General features: G+C 37.9%; 1 long non-coding RNA gene across 3 annotated transcripts in view; it reads right to left on the bottom strand.

Annotated features, from left to right (window-relative positions):
- Window positions 1–17,128, bottom strand: part of LOC125692235 (uncharacterized) — a 35,442-nt gene that overhangs the window by 3,239 nt on the left and 15,075 nt on the right. Inside the window, exons 5-7 of one of the 3 annotated variants that reach the window (XR_007376532.1) lie at window positions 15,142–15,250; window positions 2,947–3,012; window positions 988–1,267 (exon numbers count right to left, since the gene is read on the bottom strand). This is a non-coding gene — a long non-coding RNA (uncharacterized LOC125692235). Of the gene's footprint in view, window positions 1–987; window positions 1,268–2,946; window positions 3,013–12,721; window positions 14,551–15,141; window positions 15,251–17,128 lie in introns of those variants that run through there. The other 2 variants (XR_007376533.1, XR_007376531.1) reach the window with 2 other exon arrangements.

Below are 17,128 nucleotides of genomic sequence, written 5' to 3'. Positions count from 1 at the left end.
AAACTTGGAAGCAGCAACTGTGGACTTGTTCAGAATTTGCCAACTGACACACTCACTGATCTTGAATGTATGGTCAGCAAGCTGGTGCCTGAGTGCAAACACTGACTTGTTGCTGCTTCTCCATAAAAAAGTGTAATAGAGTAATATATGACAGTAATCCAAAATTAACTCCTGCTCAGATAACCAGTATTCTATCCACTCTCCTCTCATTTTCACTGAGAGTAGAATAAGCATACACAATTCTTCAGTCTCCTGCTCATGAATAAATTTCATTCTCTGAAAACGTAAAAATGAGAATGAATAATGGAAAACCCATTCAGCAAATTTGCCTTGTATCCTACAAGGCTGCTTTCACAGCTGCTTTGGGAAGAGTAGTCTGTCCTTCCCTTTAGGCCATGAGAAAAATACCAATTCATCTAACTCAACTTTTCTCAAACCCGAAAAGACACAATAACAATTCTCAGAGTATCAGCAACAGCGGCTTGCTAGTGATAGTGGGAGGAACTAACTGCCCTACCTACTGATGAGCATATCCAGCACTCATGGTCATAGCAGACATCAAAGGTTTACAGACACACTTGTTCACCCCTCCCAGCAGTAAGATCATGCTGCATGGAAGTCTGGAGAACAGTGTGGCGTGGATGCAGGAACACAACAGAGGCTGTCCTGCTACCGTGATACTCATCAGTACATTCATACTAGCCTACTGAGCAAGGAGCAACATCATGGCTGCACACCAAGGAGGCAAACAAAGACAAAAAAAAATGCACTTCTTGTTCAAGTTGCATGTGTATTTCTGCTTAAATTAATCCAGGAAGAGAATAATAATTTTTATATATATATATATATATATATATATATATATATAATATATTATATATATATGTGTATATATAATATATATATATATTATATACACACACATATATATATTATATATACACATATAATGAATATAATATATATATATTTTTTTAGCACATCTTATCTTTCTGAAAATATTTAAACATTTCCAAAGCAAGATTTTGGTACTGATGATCTTGGTTTGTGCTTTCTTACGCAGCTCCACAGCTAGAACACTTACAAAATAGAAAGATGGGAAAAATACCTAAAAACCTAGACCTTAAGTTACAGGAAAACACTGTTTCTTAATTCTATCTGTTCAAATCCTTGATTAGTTTCAGGTGGGTTTCTATCTTCTTCACATTCATTTTCAACAGATACTCTAGCAAAATGTTTAATGGGAGACAGTCACTGAAGCAAAGATCTGTAAAAAAATGGGTACAGAAAATGTGCCTAATGTGTTTTAAAGTGGTACTCTCAGATGCTTGTGGTGAAAAATAGGTTTTACGTTTTTTTTTCTGAATGCCACTGAAGTCAGTGGAAGTCATTATGGAGAGTCCAAAGTCAAACTACAGGAATACCATAGGTGATTCACACTGCTACTGATTTGTATCCTTGTAATGCTTTGGTGCCTCGTTTGTGAGCCATGGACACTTTGAGTAAGGGATCAAAGACAAAGAACAAAAAAAGCGGTTCCCCCCAACTAGTGAAAAATACTCTCCATTTAAAGTATATTTTGATACTTTGTACAAATTGCTTCTGAACAAACGACAAGCCAAACTATTCGGCAGATGCTGTTTGGTGAATACTGCTGAATAATGAATACATTCTAGAAGATTGCAAGCAGGAAGGCAGAGAACACACCAGATAATTTTTTCCTCATGCCTTTTTTTTAATCTATCTCTCCTCAGTAAATACGTCAGGGGCAAGCTGCCATGGGTGGTGTTGATTTATTTGATTAATAAGTGTCCCTTCACTTACTAAGCAACCAGTAAAATAAAGTTTCCTGCAATAAAAGTATTTTATACGCTATAGTAAATTAAATTGAATATTTTAATGCCTCAAACAATGATGTATTCTTAATGATCATGTTCCCATCACATAGCTTTACTATAAGTAGTTGCATCTTCAAGCAATTTCTAAAATAAAATGAGATACAGAATTATAAGTTGCTGCAGTTGGTAAGAAAAAAAACATCTGTTCCTTTCTTACTTGGTCAGTTCCCTTATGGCTTCAAGCAGGACACAGGGCATACTATGTATCACCTAAGCATGATACAGAAGTAAAGCTACAAAGGTGGTGCAATAGGATGTTTTAGCATCAGAAGTACCACAGGTTTATTATCAATCAAGCTTAGTAGTCATCTCAAAATCTGCCATGTTAAAGTATACTTTCAATAAAAGTAAACTGAGATACCAGAGATGAGATAAAAGACACCATTTTTAAACCAAAACATTTTAAAGGAGGACACTTTTGTAGAAATGAATTTACTACACATTACAGGCATACCATACAGAAATGTGTTTCTACAACATATGGAAAGTATCTGAATCAGTTAGACAATGACCTTCATAAATCACTTCTTGTTCCAACTTTAAATTATGTCTTGTTCTCTCTCATGGGATATTCACTATATCTCATACAAACTCATAGTTGTGTATGCACAGTATTCCTACCTTTATAGAGAATTATATCATATCAACACAGAGAGGGTATGTAAAACAAAGAATAAACACATTTTTATGAGACTCTGACCAGATGAACCCACATACTTCACTTTTTATCACTTCCCTTTGGCTTAAGGGAATATTCTTTTTTGTTGTATGTGATTTATTAAATGGACTAACCAAAACTTTGGGGAATTCCTCTTCAAACTTTATCAGCAGAGCACTGAAATGCTCTGTGGGTGGCAACGGCCAAGCCAGTGCCACACAGAAGAATAACGTGGGATGAAAATCCCATTTCCCTACTCTCAAGTACATGAAGGCTCTTCATGGTTCATTCAAGCCAAAATTCAACTACCTATTAAAAAAATGAAGATTTGTGGGATTTTGTGCAAAAGTGTTACAACTGAGTGAAGGCTATTGCTTGTGGTTGACTTACCTTTCCCTTCCTGTCACAGCTGTAGTTTGAGCAAACGCTGTCTATAGTATTGTTCTTCTGTTTTGCCTATAACAAAAAATATTCTTTTAAAAATAATACAGAAACATACTACGTAACTGAATGCTCTAAAATTGTATCCCCTGCTTTTAGCAAATGTCCACCTGTTGATCCTATTCATGTAGTCTCAAATGAGCACCTCATATCAACACAACCTTCCTAGAGATTTTATATAATAACAATGCAGCTTTACTTACCTGTTCAGCATATTCTATTTCTTCTCTAGAGCTTTCTAATCCATAAAAACTGACAGAGAAAACTTATAGTCATCTGAGTCAATGATACAGCATTCAATACTTAGAAATATCCCCAAATCCAAAGGTTAGTACTAGCCCTAGAGACAATTATCTGCACCCAGATGCTTTAATTCAACAGCTGTTAAAAAACGTTTTCATGAAGCATGTATGCAAAGCTCTACCTGACCACTGCTTTTGCAAAGATAGATGCAAGAATACAATACTTCATAGACATGATTAATACTGTAACTGAGATATTTCTATCATATTTTTTTTCCTTTACTTCTGAGGTTGGAAGGAACCTCTGGAGATCAACTAGTCCAACCTCTCTGTTCAAGCATGGTTCCCTGGAGCACATCAACCAGGACTGTGTTCAGGCTGTGTTTGAAGACCCCCATTGAAAGAGATTCCACAGCCTCTCTAGGCAACCTCTTCAGTGCTGTTACCATCACAGTAAAGAAGTTTTTACTCCTCCAGACAGAACTTCTCTGTGTTTCAGCTTGGGCCTGTTTCCTCTTGCCTCTTCAGTGTTCACCACTGAGAACCCTAACCCTAGCCCCAACCTCTTGACTACCTCCCTTCAGATACACATTGAAGAGATTCCCCCAGAACCTTCTTCAAGCTGTACAGGCCCAGGTCCCTCAGTATTTCCTCCTGGCAGAGATGCTACAGTCCTTTAATTGTTTTAGCTGCCCTTAACTGGACTCTCTCCAGCATGTCCATGCCTCTTGCACCAGGAAGCCCAGAACTGTACACAGTACTGCAGGTGAATGTTCTTCTTCACCAGGGTTGAGTAGAGTGAGAGATTCATCTCCCTCAACATGAGGGCAATACTCTAATACACCACTCTAATGCAACCCGGATACCAATGTCCTTCTTGGCCACAAAGACGCATGGCTGTCTCATGGTCAACACATTGCCCATCATGATATGAGGACAGCATAGGAGACAGTATAAAAAACTTTGCTGAAGTCAGGTAGACAACATCTACTGCTCTCTACTGCTGTTATCTATGCAACCAGTTGTCCCATCACAGAAAGGACTTAGATTAGTTCAGCATGATTTTCCTTTGATAAATCTGTGCTGACTACTACTGATCATCTCGTCTTCCACATGCTTAGAGATGGCCTCCAGATAACTGTTCCACCTCCCTTTCCGGGGACTGAGATGAGGCTGACTGGCCTGTAGTCTCAAGTGTCTTCCCACTTGCCCTTTGATGACTAGGGTCACATTTGCTTTCTTCCAACCCTTAGGCATGTCTCCTGACTGCCATTACCTTCTAAAGATGATAGAGAGCAGCCTGGCAATGTAGTTCACCAGTTATCTCAGCACTCAAGGATGCATCATATCAGGGCCCGTGGACTTACGGATGTCAGAGTACCAGAATTATCTCTAACCCAATCCTTCTTAACCAAGGGAAACTCTTCCTTTCTCCAGAATTTCTTACTAGTCTCTTGGGTCAGGGATTCCTGAGGGCTGGCCTTGGAGGTGAAAACATTCAGTAAGAATATAAGTCTTTGAAAAGGTGCTGGAACTATTACTACTACTGCAGTTATTTATGAACTGAACTTGTTCTACAATATGCTGACACATGATAAATACAATGTTAAAACTCTCGGAAGACAATCATGCTTCAGCAGAAATTACATATCCGTCTTGACAGTTCAGTTATATGTGGTAAAATAAACATTCTATAGCTGTTTATTTTATTGACCAGGTTTTGAATTGAATTTTAATCTGAAATTGTTAGTAGCTGTAAGAACACAGAGGGATGGCAATGAGATGTCAGTCTGCACTCTAGAGATTATTTTGAGATCAAACATTTTCATAAAACAGATTTCATCCTTCCTCTCAAACCATATTCCTAGGCAATATTAAGAATATCAAACCCCAAATGAAAAGAAATTATGATACACAGTTTTAAATCAAGATGTAGTACGGTTGTACAGTATATAGGTAAAGCACATCCACATTGTAATAAAAACAAATGACTAAAGCACAATTATAGACCGCAGGTAGCTGTGAAGAGAAAGAAGATACCATCGGTGCTATTTTTCAGTGGAGAGAAAACACTTTCAAGAGGATATCTATCTGTCAAACTTCACTGCCGGTTAACAATTCATCTTCCCCTATGCTATATAAAAAAGTGGTAGAATTTGTCTCTTCAGAAATGCAGATAAAACTCTTCCAGCCTTGTTAACAACTTACACTATAGCGAACGAGCTGAAGCTTCGCACAGATTACCTTTGGCTTTGCACAGATGAACTTTTCTGTAACATCACATTACTTTCGTAATGCATTTAAGTTAGTGGAACTAGAAAACACTTATCCAAGATTCATCATGATTAAATAAAGCATTTCTAACATTATGACATCAGCTTTCCCTCACTGAGACTCATCATATGAATGCTGTCAAATTAATCACTTATTCTTGGAATGCCTCATTTGCATAATTGACTTCTCACATATGTGCCAGAACAACTAGATCAGGACTATCTCCACCAGTGTCTCCGCAGCATCCACCAGACTTTCTCTCCGAAAGTGGAGGGATGAGAAAAATTCCTGAACGTAGCAACTAGTTAAATCCTTTTACCACATACAGTAAAGAGGCCAGACTAACAACTCCACAGCCAACAAAGGAAAGAACTTCCTATAAACCGTAATCCAAACACCAAATTTTTGGGGAATTTGAGGGAAGGAAAGCGCCATCCCACTTAAAATGCGTGTTTTGACCATACACAGAAGGAGATATTTATTGTGTCACAATCAGACAAACAAACCATTTTTTAAATTATGAGACACTGAAAAATACAAAGTTTCAGAATTTGGGAGAGTTCCAGTTTTCCCTGTTTGAAAATTACACTCTTATTTTCATTCCTTTTTTTGCTCCCTTTCTCCTATTTCAAAAGACAAAGAGTACTGGAAATCAAAAGCTTCCTATGCAAATAAGTCCTCAATGGGCAAAAGAGGATATTTCAAAAAAAATGCATAATAGTTTAGGGATATGTGATATGAATGGAAGAGTCATGCCTCATGCAAATATTTTGTTTGTATTTTACCTGCCTATGCTTAACCTTTCAGAACATATTTACTGACATAAATAGTAGCATTTCAGGTCTGAACAGCTGCTAATCAACTCCTGCATCACTTAAATCCTGGTAACCATTTGGAAACTCAGCATCTTTGAGAAAAAAAAAAAAAAAAAGCTTCTGTTTGTATGCTTAGGGCCTAATATCAAATGTGCAATCTATTAATTTTTCGGCATGGAAAAAAAATCAGAACATATAACCAGCCACTCAGCTTGTAAATCTGTCGGTTTTTTTTCCCCTCAAGAGTCACAGATGGCTCACGTGCCCAAAACCAACTTTGCAGCCTGTACCTACGCGGGTAGGCCTAAGCAGGCATGTCCCACTCACAGCCCAACCCAGCTCTCCCTGCAGCTGCCCCCTGCCCCACTGAGCAGCCTGGTCCAGCCCTTCTGCTCAGCATCAACCAAACCTTGGTGTGTGCCCTCGGCACTGTCTAGGCTGGAACCAGGGCACAAGGAGGGCACAGAGCAGTGCTAACTCAAGTTATGACAAATACATTTACGCATTGTGATTGATTGGCTAAACACAGTCTCCGTGAACAACAAAAAACACACAGCCATGCTTTCTGTTGCGATAATGGAATTTGAGAATGGGTTTTAAGGTTGCCAAAAAAATCATAAATATTTTGCTATTTTTGTGACTCCATTTTCAGTTGACGTAAATAAGTTACCTGCTTATTCTTGCACGGAATGTACACAGTTGCAGATACTCAAAGAAAAATGCAAACATACTTCTTTCCCAGACTTGTGTAAGCCTTCTCTTAACAGAGAGAGCTATCCCTCACCTCACAGTCACACCTTACATCATCACTTCCGGCAGTAGATACAGTTGCGCACTACAGTTTTCAAAAGTGAATTACAGGAGGAGTAAGATTTCATCCAAAAAAATATGACAAACACTTTGAGACCTCACTAAGAATTGGAGCCACTGCCATCAAACCAGAGCACCATGTTAGTTTCTGAAAAATAAGGTCAAGTGTCACACTGGTGTTACAGTTTTTGTTGCTCTCTCAAACAAAAGAAGTTTTGTTACTTATAGAAATGAATTATATAATTATGTATTTTACATCCAGTCCAAGATGACTCCTCTTCAATCAGTGCAGCCCAGGCAAGCCAAAAGACTCATGGCCTAAGCCCTACAGTTGTCTTACAGACTCTCACGGCAGCTACGACATTTGGTATAACCAGAAGGATTTTAACCTGTAGACACAAGCTGTCCTTTCCTGCTGAGCATTAACCACTACCATTTCGGTGTCTCTGCCAGGCTAGAAAGGTCTGATAAGGAAAATGCTTCCTTAAACTATATATTCTCAGAGGTGATGCTATTGCCATTTAGATCTGTTTCTTTCTTCTAAATTAGCCAGTGATGTGCAATCTACAGAGCTAAAGGGACCAGTGACAAGTTTCAGACGCCTCCCCCCACTCCATATTAAAAACAAACAACCATTTTCCCTCCAATTTCAACAACACAAGAATATCAAGGGAGAAATGTGAAAACTTAAAATGCCCTCACAGTCCATTGCCTCTTAAAATAAATGTGCAACATAATGCTTAACATTGCACATTCCAGAAATAACCTTCTTGCCCTTCTCATTCTGCCCTGCTTCACGCTATTGACAAGAACCCTCATAAACCACGACTCAACAGCAGCATCTGGCAATTTTTAAAGTCCTGTAATAAAAACAAGAAAGTGTTGATAAATTTACTTGACACTTAAAAATAAATCTAATTCAGCCATGGATTAATAGAATTTTTATACCAAATAAATTTGCAAACAGTTTTACTAGAATAAAGGCTGACAATCATTTCTAGTGAACTCCTGATGCTAATTTTCATGATAGTTGTTGAGATGGTACTTTACCTATGTTTTCCCTTAGTATTGCAGAATAAAAGAATGTCAGGTATTTGCTTTAGGGTTAGGTGTTTGCCTGGGTTGTGACCACGTGCAACCTATTTCAGGCTTTTTTTAGGCATAAGTTTTGCCAAAAAGCTATATGCCTCATTAGTTAGGCATGAAATGTGCTCACGGAAGTTGTAAGACCCACAGGTTGTGCCAACAAAGCTTCAGAACTTCTGCGAGGCTTCCAGAACTTTGTTCATGCTGGTTACAAGTAACACAATTTAAGACAGAGTTAAAGAATAATGTATCCCCATCTTTAAAACATACGTCCCTTAAATGCCACAAAAGATGGAAATTTGTAATCAAGCTTCTCATGTGTGATCCTATGCTTTCACTGTCCCTCTACTTCAAATCTTTTATACCAACTGTCTTTGGTACAAGATTATTCTCTCCTTACATTTGCTTTCTACATCAGTCAGCAGATTACCCTCATTCAGTGCCTTCAAGTATTAAAGAGATCACAGTATCTGGAGGCAGACTTGCTCTGGTGCAACTGGTACACGTGAGAACAGGCTACAGTTTGATATCACACCTTCAGTTTGAAGATGCAGTTTTGTGTTGAACTTTCCAAACTGCAGGCATAACACATTTTCAAAATGATAGAGTAAATCTGCTTAAATTGCTTGGTGTAGTGGGTCTGGAGTTTTCTTCACAGAAGCTCAAATAGTGTTGTTTTAGAGTTGTGACCAGAACAATGCTGATAACCCACGTCTTAACTATTGCTAAATAGTGTTCACACAGCTTCAAGGCCTCTGTTTCTCACTCTGCCCCTCACTGAACAGAGTAGGAGTTCGCTGGAGGTTGAGAGGGGCCATGACTTATTAAGTAACGTTTGCTTCAACACAAAGTTTTCTTGCTTTTACTTTCTTTCTGCTTATTTGAACCTTCTGAGGCTGGCTGGGTAGAATTGAGCAAGCAGCTATGTAGTGCTTATCTGCCTACCAGAGTTATCCCGTAGCACTTGGACATCATGCTCTACATGCAGAGAGATTTCAGAGCCAGTAAGATAAAACATGCCAGAGTTCAGTTGGGATGAGACTAGCTACATTACTTATGTAGCTTTTGCATTTCTCTCTTTACTGCTGGTTGCTACCATTTGGTTTCAGTTACCTTGGGCATTGGTCCATCCAGCTCAAAATTAATTCTAGCAGTGGCCAAAAAACGTAGGAGACTTCTGTATGAGGTCCCCAGCCTGTTTTGAGAGACCTTTGAGAGGCTCAGATGAGCATCTGCACTTTTCACTGCTATCCAAACTAGAAAAAAAACCTCTGAATATTTTGAGATTCACACATCACCACTATACTATTATTTCTTAGACACTCAGTGTTGCCAGTATAAATTAAACAAGCTTTGTAACCTATAGTTATGACTACCCATGTAATACAGCATAAAGTACAATGCAGAGAACACAGCTGCACTCACTTTAGTTCCACAACTCTACACAGTTTCGACACTGTGATGAACTCTAATTGCATTGAAATACCTTTCTGTCTCTCATGATCAGAAATCTTCCCCTTACATGCATTTGTCTGTGTAACACTCTGCACCTATAGGACACAGGGAGGATGACAGCCTCACCTTTTAACCCCATCCATCCCAAGAGCTGAACAATGGCTCATATCACATTGCAAGCAGTTTTATGGAGACAGGGTGACTCCATGGCCTACTGGTAACATACCATTTACCACAGGTTTCTCAACTATAAACTAAAATGGAAAAAAAAAAAAAAATTTCTTTTTCCCCTTCATTTTCCACTGGTTTCCCACACTGAAAATAACATCCTGATTGACATGTGAGACGAGGTACTGTACAGCTTCAGTAAGGAATGTTAACACACAAATATAAAACAAAATGTGATGAGTAGGTAGGACACAGATTGTGAGGAAGCCTGATCTGGCTGGAGAAAAGTATAGCTGAATAGTCACCAAGTTACTCTTGCCTTAAAACCAGAACAAAACACCAGAAGGACATATAGATAATAAACAACTCACTAAACCCAATTATGCAGTCTTTCATCTCTTGCCAGCTAAGAGGAGACAAAAGTGTTCCCAGATAGTTAGAAAACCCATCCACACCAAAATGTTTTGGCTTAAATTACAGTAGTCTTTTCATTGGCCAACAGCCCTGAAACTGTCCTCTCACTAGCTTCTCTCTTGCACATGGGAGAAAGGTACACCAGCCACAGCAGAGATGACGGTTTGTTCCACTTCTGCTTTAACAGAGGAGCCCATCCAGAGATGTGGGTACCAAACCTGGGATCTGCATACATGTTTTTGATTTGGGGGCTGCTCATAAGCTAGTACAGGTAAATAGAAGGCAGCTAATACATGACATGGCCTGAATAACACTTCAGAAGTAAACCAGCAGTTTAAGGGAACTGTAGGGACAACTTTCAGGATCAGCATTATTATTAGTTTAGCGGGCTTCCACACAAATATCATTATATATATTGAAAGCAATAATTTCATGTTCATGTATTAGGTAAGATGGTCTAACACTGTTGACTTCAAAACAGCAGTCAGTTTACACTGACCAAGAACTATATAAATCTGTTTGTATTAAAATCACAATAGTTTAAGATGCAAATTCCTCCTTTTTCTTCTGATCCTGTTCTAATGGCTCAATGCTTTCTACTTTAAATATTATCAGTCCAGGGTTGGCTGCTCTCCTTCAAATTCCAACCAAGATGACAAAAGTGACTGAAGTTTAGAAGAATATTTTTATAGTAAGTAAATGCAATAGGCTCTGAAAGGTTCTAAAATAAACATTTATAAAAGCAAGGTAGGCATTTCTTTGTCAGTTAAAGTGCTCATGGCTCAGAAGTTAACATATATTTTTATGTGTTGGCTTATTGGATCAGACATGGAGACTTTTATTACAGAAAGTGGAAACAGATTGTGGAAAAGAATGTCAAAAACGCAGATGTAAAAAAATTTTACTCTCACTAAAGTTGGAGGCAGTAACTGGTTTGACTCTGAGGTGTTACACATACAGAGAAAGTGGACTGAAATGAGATGAGAGTGGTTTAAATTAAAAAAAAAAGAAGAACTTGACTGAAGTTGACTTCCACAAAAAGAACTTCACCATAAAAAATAAACAGCTAGAGATTGAACATCATCATGAAAGGAATGTAACGCAACTGTTACAATACATTATGCAGATTTCAGAAACACTTCCTTTCAGTCATAACCTTACATTAAATCTTCAGCGAAATTAAATGTACAATAAATAAAATCAAGTACTCGAGGAGGTCTTCGGATTATTTCATTGATCTACTCATTATCAACTTCTGAAAAAAGTATTTCTAGTTGCAATTCATCCTGCAGAAGCAAAATGCAGAAATTTCTAACTTTAGTGCTTACTCTCATTTTCTCTTGCTCCTCTAAAATAAATGAGAGCATTACATTAGTCTCCTCTGAACTCTGTGGCTGGTGAAAAACCCCATGTATCTAAAATTTCATTTCTTACAACTGGTGTATGAATAGTACTTCTGTGGTTATAATAAATAACTTTGCCTGAGACAGTTTTAATGAGAATGGATCTCCTTCTGGTTAGCATAACGAAAAAATTCCATCATTCTACGCAGTTTCATTCTTTATGGTGAAAAACTGAACGCTCTATAAAGAAATGAAGACGTGTTCCTTCACATACGAGAATAAAAGTTATGGAAGATGTCCAAATAAAAATGTGGAAGTATCTATTTTTCCAATGGTATTTACAGATACAAATGCATCCGCACAGATTGAATTAACAGTATATTCTGCATAATCTGTGTCAGTTGAAATAAACCGTAAAAATCACTAGTATTTCAACTCATTTTTATTTTTATTTTTTTTAAACAATAGGATTGCATGCAGTGCCCTGCTCAACTCGTCAGAAACTGGAAAGGAGCAAATATAACAAAAGAACTCCAAGATCATCCAGTCCAGTCATCCACCTATCACCAATATTTCCCCACTAAAACACATTCCTTAGTACAACATCCGAACGTTTCTTGAACACCTCCAGGGACAGTGACAATCACCACATAGCAGTAATTTACTAATGATTTATAAGACCTAACTAGCAACAAGCTTTAAAAAAAAAAAGTCACAACTAAAACACATCAGTTATATCTAGGAATTCATTCTTGTTTGTTTTAGAAGGTTGCGGCTCATCCTGAATCTCCATCAAAAGATTGGCCTCCCTTCCCTTTCCTGGAAGAAAGGCTCACTAGCATCAATGGGTTTTTCCCCAGTATGCACATACATTCAAAAAAAAAAACAAAAAAAAAAAAAAAAACAAAAAAAAACACTAAAAACCTTTCACAGAACACAAGAAAAAGTGATAAAGTGATAAACGTTCCCAATTTTCAGAGTGTAAGCAGAGCCTAGGAAACAACAAGCAAACTTGGTTGTCTGAAAAAGAGAAGATAATTCAGATTTTTCTGCATTTTTTCACATGGAAAACTTGTAGACTGTTCTAGCAAGGCATCCAGTGCCACTAGTCACTTCAGAAAATCAAAACCTTTCACACTGCACTCCTCCAGAACAAAAAGAATAGAAAACAGTACAACTGCAATTAAACTGAGACATGAGGACTGCCCTTTTCAAGACACAACTCTCCAGCCCCATATTTTAGTGGGATTTTTTTTTTTTTTAAATGAGGAAAAGCACAATTTTTTCATAACTGGATTGCAACAATCTGATGAAGGCTGCACAGTGGATGCAGAATCAAATATTTATCTGCAGTATAATTATACACAAAAACGTTTGTTTCTCAGTGTTCTAGGAGACATAATAAATTCACTCACAGGAAGAAAGCAAATGAAAGTAATTTTTTGGCATTTGAACTTTTTTGGATGTTTACTTAACAGAAATAATGCTTTTTATTTATATACGTACATTTTAATTTTGCCAGAACAAACCTTTAAAAGAACAGATGGCCACAGAGAATGCTACACCCCATTTAACCATTATATTTCAATAATGAAGCCACAACATTCAGAGCAATAGCAACAAAGCCAGTGCCTACTTAATAGCTTTACGTGGGATTTGAACTGATAAAGTCATGGTGATATTAATATGCCTGCTGCAAACAGACTAAATACCAAGCAACAAAATAAGTCCAAACAGAAATATATCTTTGTTCACTCACTGTTGGAATGCTGTTTCACTGCTTGGAAAATGGCTCCCAGCATCATCTTGTCTCTGAGTTAAATAAAGGACCTACACTATCAAGTTTATCTCCTCTGCAGAGCCACCTTCTTTGTGCACATAAACATCAATATATCAAAACATTCTGTGACAAAGAGTTAAAAAATAGCCCTTGCAAAGTCCCAACTGCAAAGCACATCATTTTCTCACCTCGCTGTTTCTTTTCTATTATGATATCCTTTCAGTCTTTTCTAGTCCACATCCCTATATTTTCCCAAAGTTGCATGAACATAAGTTCTAAGATCTCAAAATTTTATGCCAAATAGAATTTTAGCCAGATGTAACAAAACCACATCTGGAGAAGATAATACAATGATGTGACTACTAAATTAAAGCAGAAGATACAGCAGAACTGAAGCCTGAGGCATATGGCGATTCACTTCGTAGCTACATCAGAAAGCTGCTGGTGAGGAGAGAGGGAAAGGCTATTAAGTTCTGCCAAAGTCATCAGATTTCTCGTTAAAGTTTTTACACAAATATGGAAATGTGAACATGAATAAGTGAATGAGCTTTTATGAGATTCTCCTGTGCAAAGATGGAGATGGATTTCACTGCATCCCTTCTCCTTTATCAGAATTCCATCAACAAGATGCCTCTCACTGAGCACTGCAGTTCAAGTTCGGCCTTATCACAGCCATACACTACAGAACAACGATCAAGCTTTACAGATCAGACAAGGCCTCAAGGGTCTTCACGTTAGCAACCATTCAGTAGCATTTGCCTGAAATACCACTTTACAAAATTATTTTTAACTACCCTTTCTCTCCATTCTGTGATAGGATTTTCAGACTTCTCTGTCACACTGAACATGTGTATTTCTTTTCTTTGTATTTATCTGCTTTTGGTTTATATTTTTAAGCCTTTCATTTACCAAAGACTATCATTTTCAATCTTTATTTCTGATTTCATGGATTCAGGAGAGCTGGCATTTCTAGATTATTTTCAGTTCAGCATCGTCAAAAACTTCAGTAATTAGATGTTACCACATCTTTTCTAGGTGATTAAGAACTAAAGGCCCAACAAGCTTGACAGAAGTTGCAAAGTCTGATCTTTATCAATTCTTCTCCCAGTTTCTTCTTGTCAGCTTAGCTTCCTTACATTCAAACAGTATTACAAGTTTTACCAGCCCTTCACAAAAAAAAAAAAAAAAAGGCACTTTATGACAGTTTTCTATGCAATACACTGAAGCCAGGTTGGTAAACATATCTACTGTAGTAAGCGAGACACAAGTAAAGGTGGCATAGCTACTAACATGCAGAACTTCAAATTAAATGGCAACGGTCCATAAGGCCTTATTCTCAAAGTACAAGCCCTGAGCAATCCAGCTAAAGGAGAAACCCCTGACAGTTCTGACAACTAAGCAGCTGTAAACAGTCATCCTTTCCTCCTGAAATTCAATAGATTTTCAGTCTCTAATATCAGTAACGCTGTGCTTTTATGGACATCATAAAATAGATTTAGTTATCTATGCAAAGGAGAAAGCGTTTCTTTGTTTAAGTAGTCCCTCAAGCCTTTCAAGGCATTTAATTGGGATACAAGTAATTAAGTCTGGATCCTGAGTGCAAGTGCAGGAAGACCTTGTAATTGTTTAGATGTGTCTGCATTTTCTTTCCAACTGACCTTACTCAAATTACAGTGTCAAATTTTTTATCCCTCAAACACCACCTGAGTTTTCTAAGAATCTGTGGAAGGCTACAGCCTTTCACTAACAGCACATACCTGGGGAAGGGGGAGAAAGTGTCAGCAAAAACAGCATTGCAGATTTTTGTATTGTGAACGTTTATATCTGCCTTCTTCATGTGGTTCCCATTCAGCTCTCAAAATGCAACTAAGGAAAAAAATAAAAGATGTGTTTAAAAGTTTTGCTGTTGCTAAACTAAGTCTTATTTGCATCTGCCGACAAAAAGTTTTATTAGCATAACAGTGGAAAGTCAATAAACCAAATAGAAGCAAAAGAGCAAATTCTCTGACAACTTTTGTTAATGACAAACAGAAAGAGCTATGTGAACACTGTCAAGCAAACTCTGGGGCAGATCCAATTCATGCTGATGCCTGCTTTTCAGCTTTTGACTTCAGGAACATCATTACTGGACCTTGAGTTTGTTACACTGGCATGTATTACAATTCCAAAATATAGATACTCTTGGGAGACAACCTGAATGGACAGATGTATTAAAAAAGTTTGACATTATACACAGTTTTCAAATAGGCTTTATCAGAACTCCAGGAGAAATATCATCTAATTCTCATTCTCTCAGTTAATTGTGTTTCTAAGAGATTCTGTATCTTCATTTCTATTTTCTTTCTTGCTTAATGCAAACTAAGTAGAGTATATTTTGTGGAAACTTTTCAATGCTACCCCTTAAATTCCTTCTCTCCCTCCTTCATACACATACGTACATCAAGGAAATTTGTGACACAGGCAGAATGTAAAAGCAGACGAGCAAGCAGTGTGCCCCCACACACCAGAAAGCCAACCATACTCCGTGATGCATCAATAGAATCACAGCCAGCAGGTCAGAGAGCTGATCCTGCCCCTCTGCTCCACGCTGTGAGACCTCACTTGGAGTAATGTGTCCAGATACGGAGTCTTCAGAACAGGAAAGAAATAAACCTGCTAGAATGCATCCAAAGGAGGGTCACAAAAATAACACAAGCAATGGAACACCTCCCTTCGAGGACAGGCTGAGAGAACTGGGGCTGTGCAGCCTGAAGAAGGCTCCAGGGAGACCTGAGAGCAGCCTTTCATTATCTAAAGGGGGGCTATAAGAAGGAAGGGGAGAGACTCTTTAGCAGGGTCTGCTGTGACAGGACAAAGAAAAATGGTTTCACACCAAAAGAAGGGAGATAGAAGGAAATGAAGTAGATTTTTTGTTTTGATTTGGTTGTTCGTTTTGTTTGTTTGTTTTTGTTTGTTTTTACAGCAAGAGTGGTAAGGCACTGGAACATGTTGCCAAGAGAGGTGGTGCATGCCTCATTCCTTGTTTTCCAAAATAAGGCTGTAGGGTCTCTGTGCACATAATGGAGCTGTAGGCGTCCCTGTTCACTGCAGATGAGTTGGACTACATAGCCTCTTTAAGGTCTCGTCCAAATCAAACAGTTCTATGATTCTATATACAGTCACATCAATACTCCGTGGAGCAGAGTATACTTTCTCCAAAACCGGAGAAACAATGACAAGGAAACAGTACAAGAAGAGAACAAGTGGATTGTTACTCTGTCCCAGTGCATACTTCCAGCTGCTAAAATTGCTCAATTTCTGATACTTCAAAAGTAGTATCTTCTTGGTATATTGAATTATGGTTTATAGTAAATGACAAAGACTCACTGACTGTGTTGACTATTAGAAGCAATCTTCTCTATAACCCCACAAAAAATAAATATTACCCTCTACAGCTTGCATGGTACAGACCACACAGGCATTGCTACAAATACCTTCTTCCACATAAAGGGAGTAAGGTTAATCTCTGGTAGATAACTGCCAAGCAATGTGACAACTTAATCAATTCTGTAATCAGCAGCCTCCAAGGAAACAGAAGAAAAACAAAACAAAAGCAAATCCACGGTCGCAGAAGGTATCACACTGCATAACAATGTTTCATGTCTCAATTATGTATTTAGCAATCTACTTGTCTTTTAAATTGCTAACATCAAGAAGAAAAACACTGAAGCCTATATTAAACCAGAACATGTTCTAAACCCCACT

This window comes from Lagopus muta, chromosome 4, assembly GCF_023343835.1.
Source record: "Lagopus muta isolate bLagMut1 chromosome 4, bLagMut1 primary, whole genome shotgun sequence".
Taxonomy (NCBI): domain Eukaryota; kingdom Metazoa; phylum Chordata; class Aves; order Galliformes; family Phasianidae; genus Lagopus; species Lagopus muta.
This window is presented reverse-complemented; position numbering and strand designations above follow the sequence as displayed.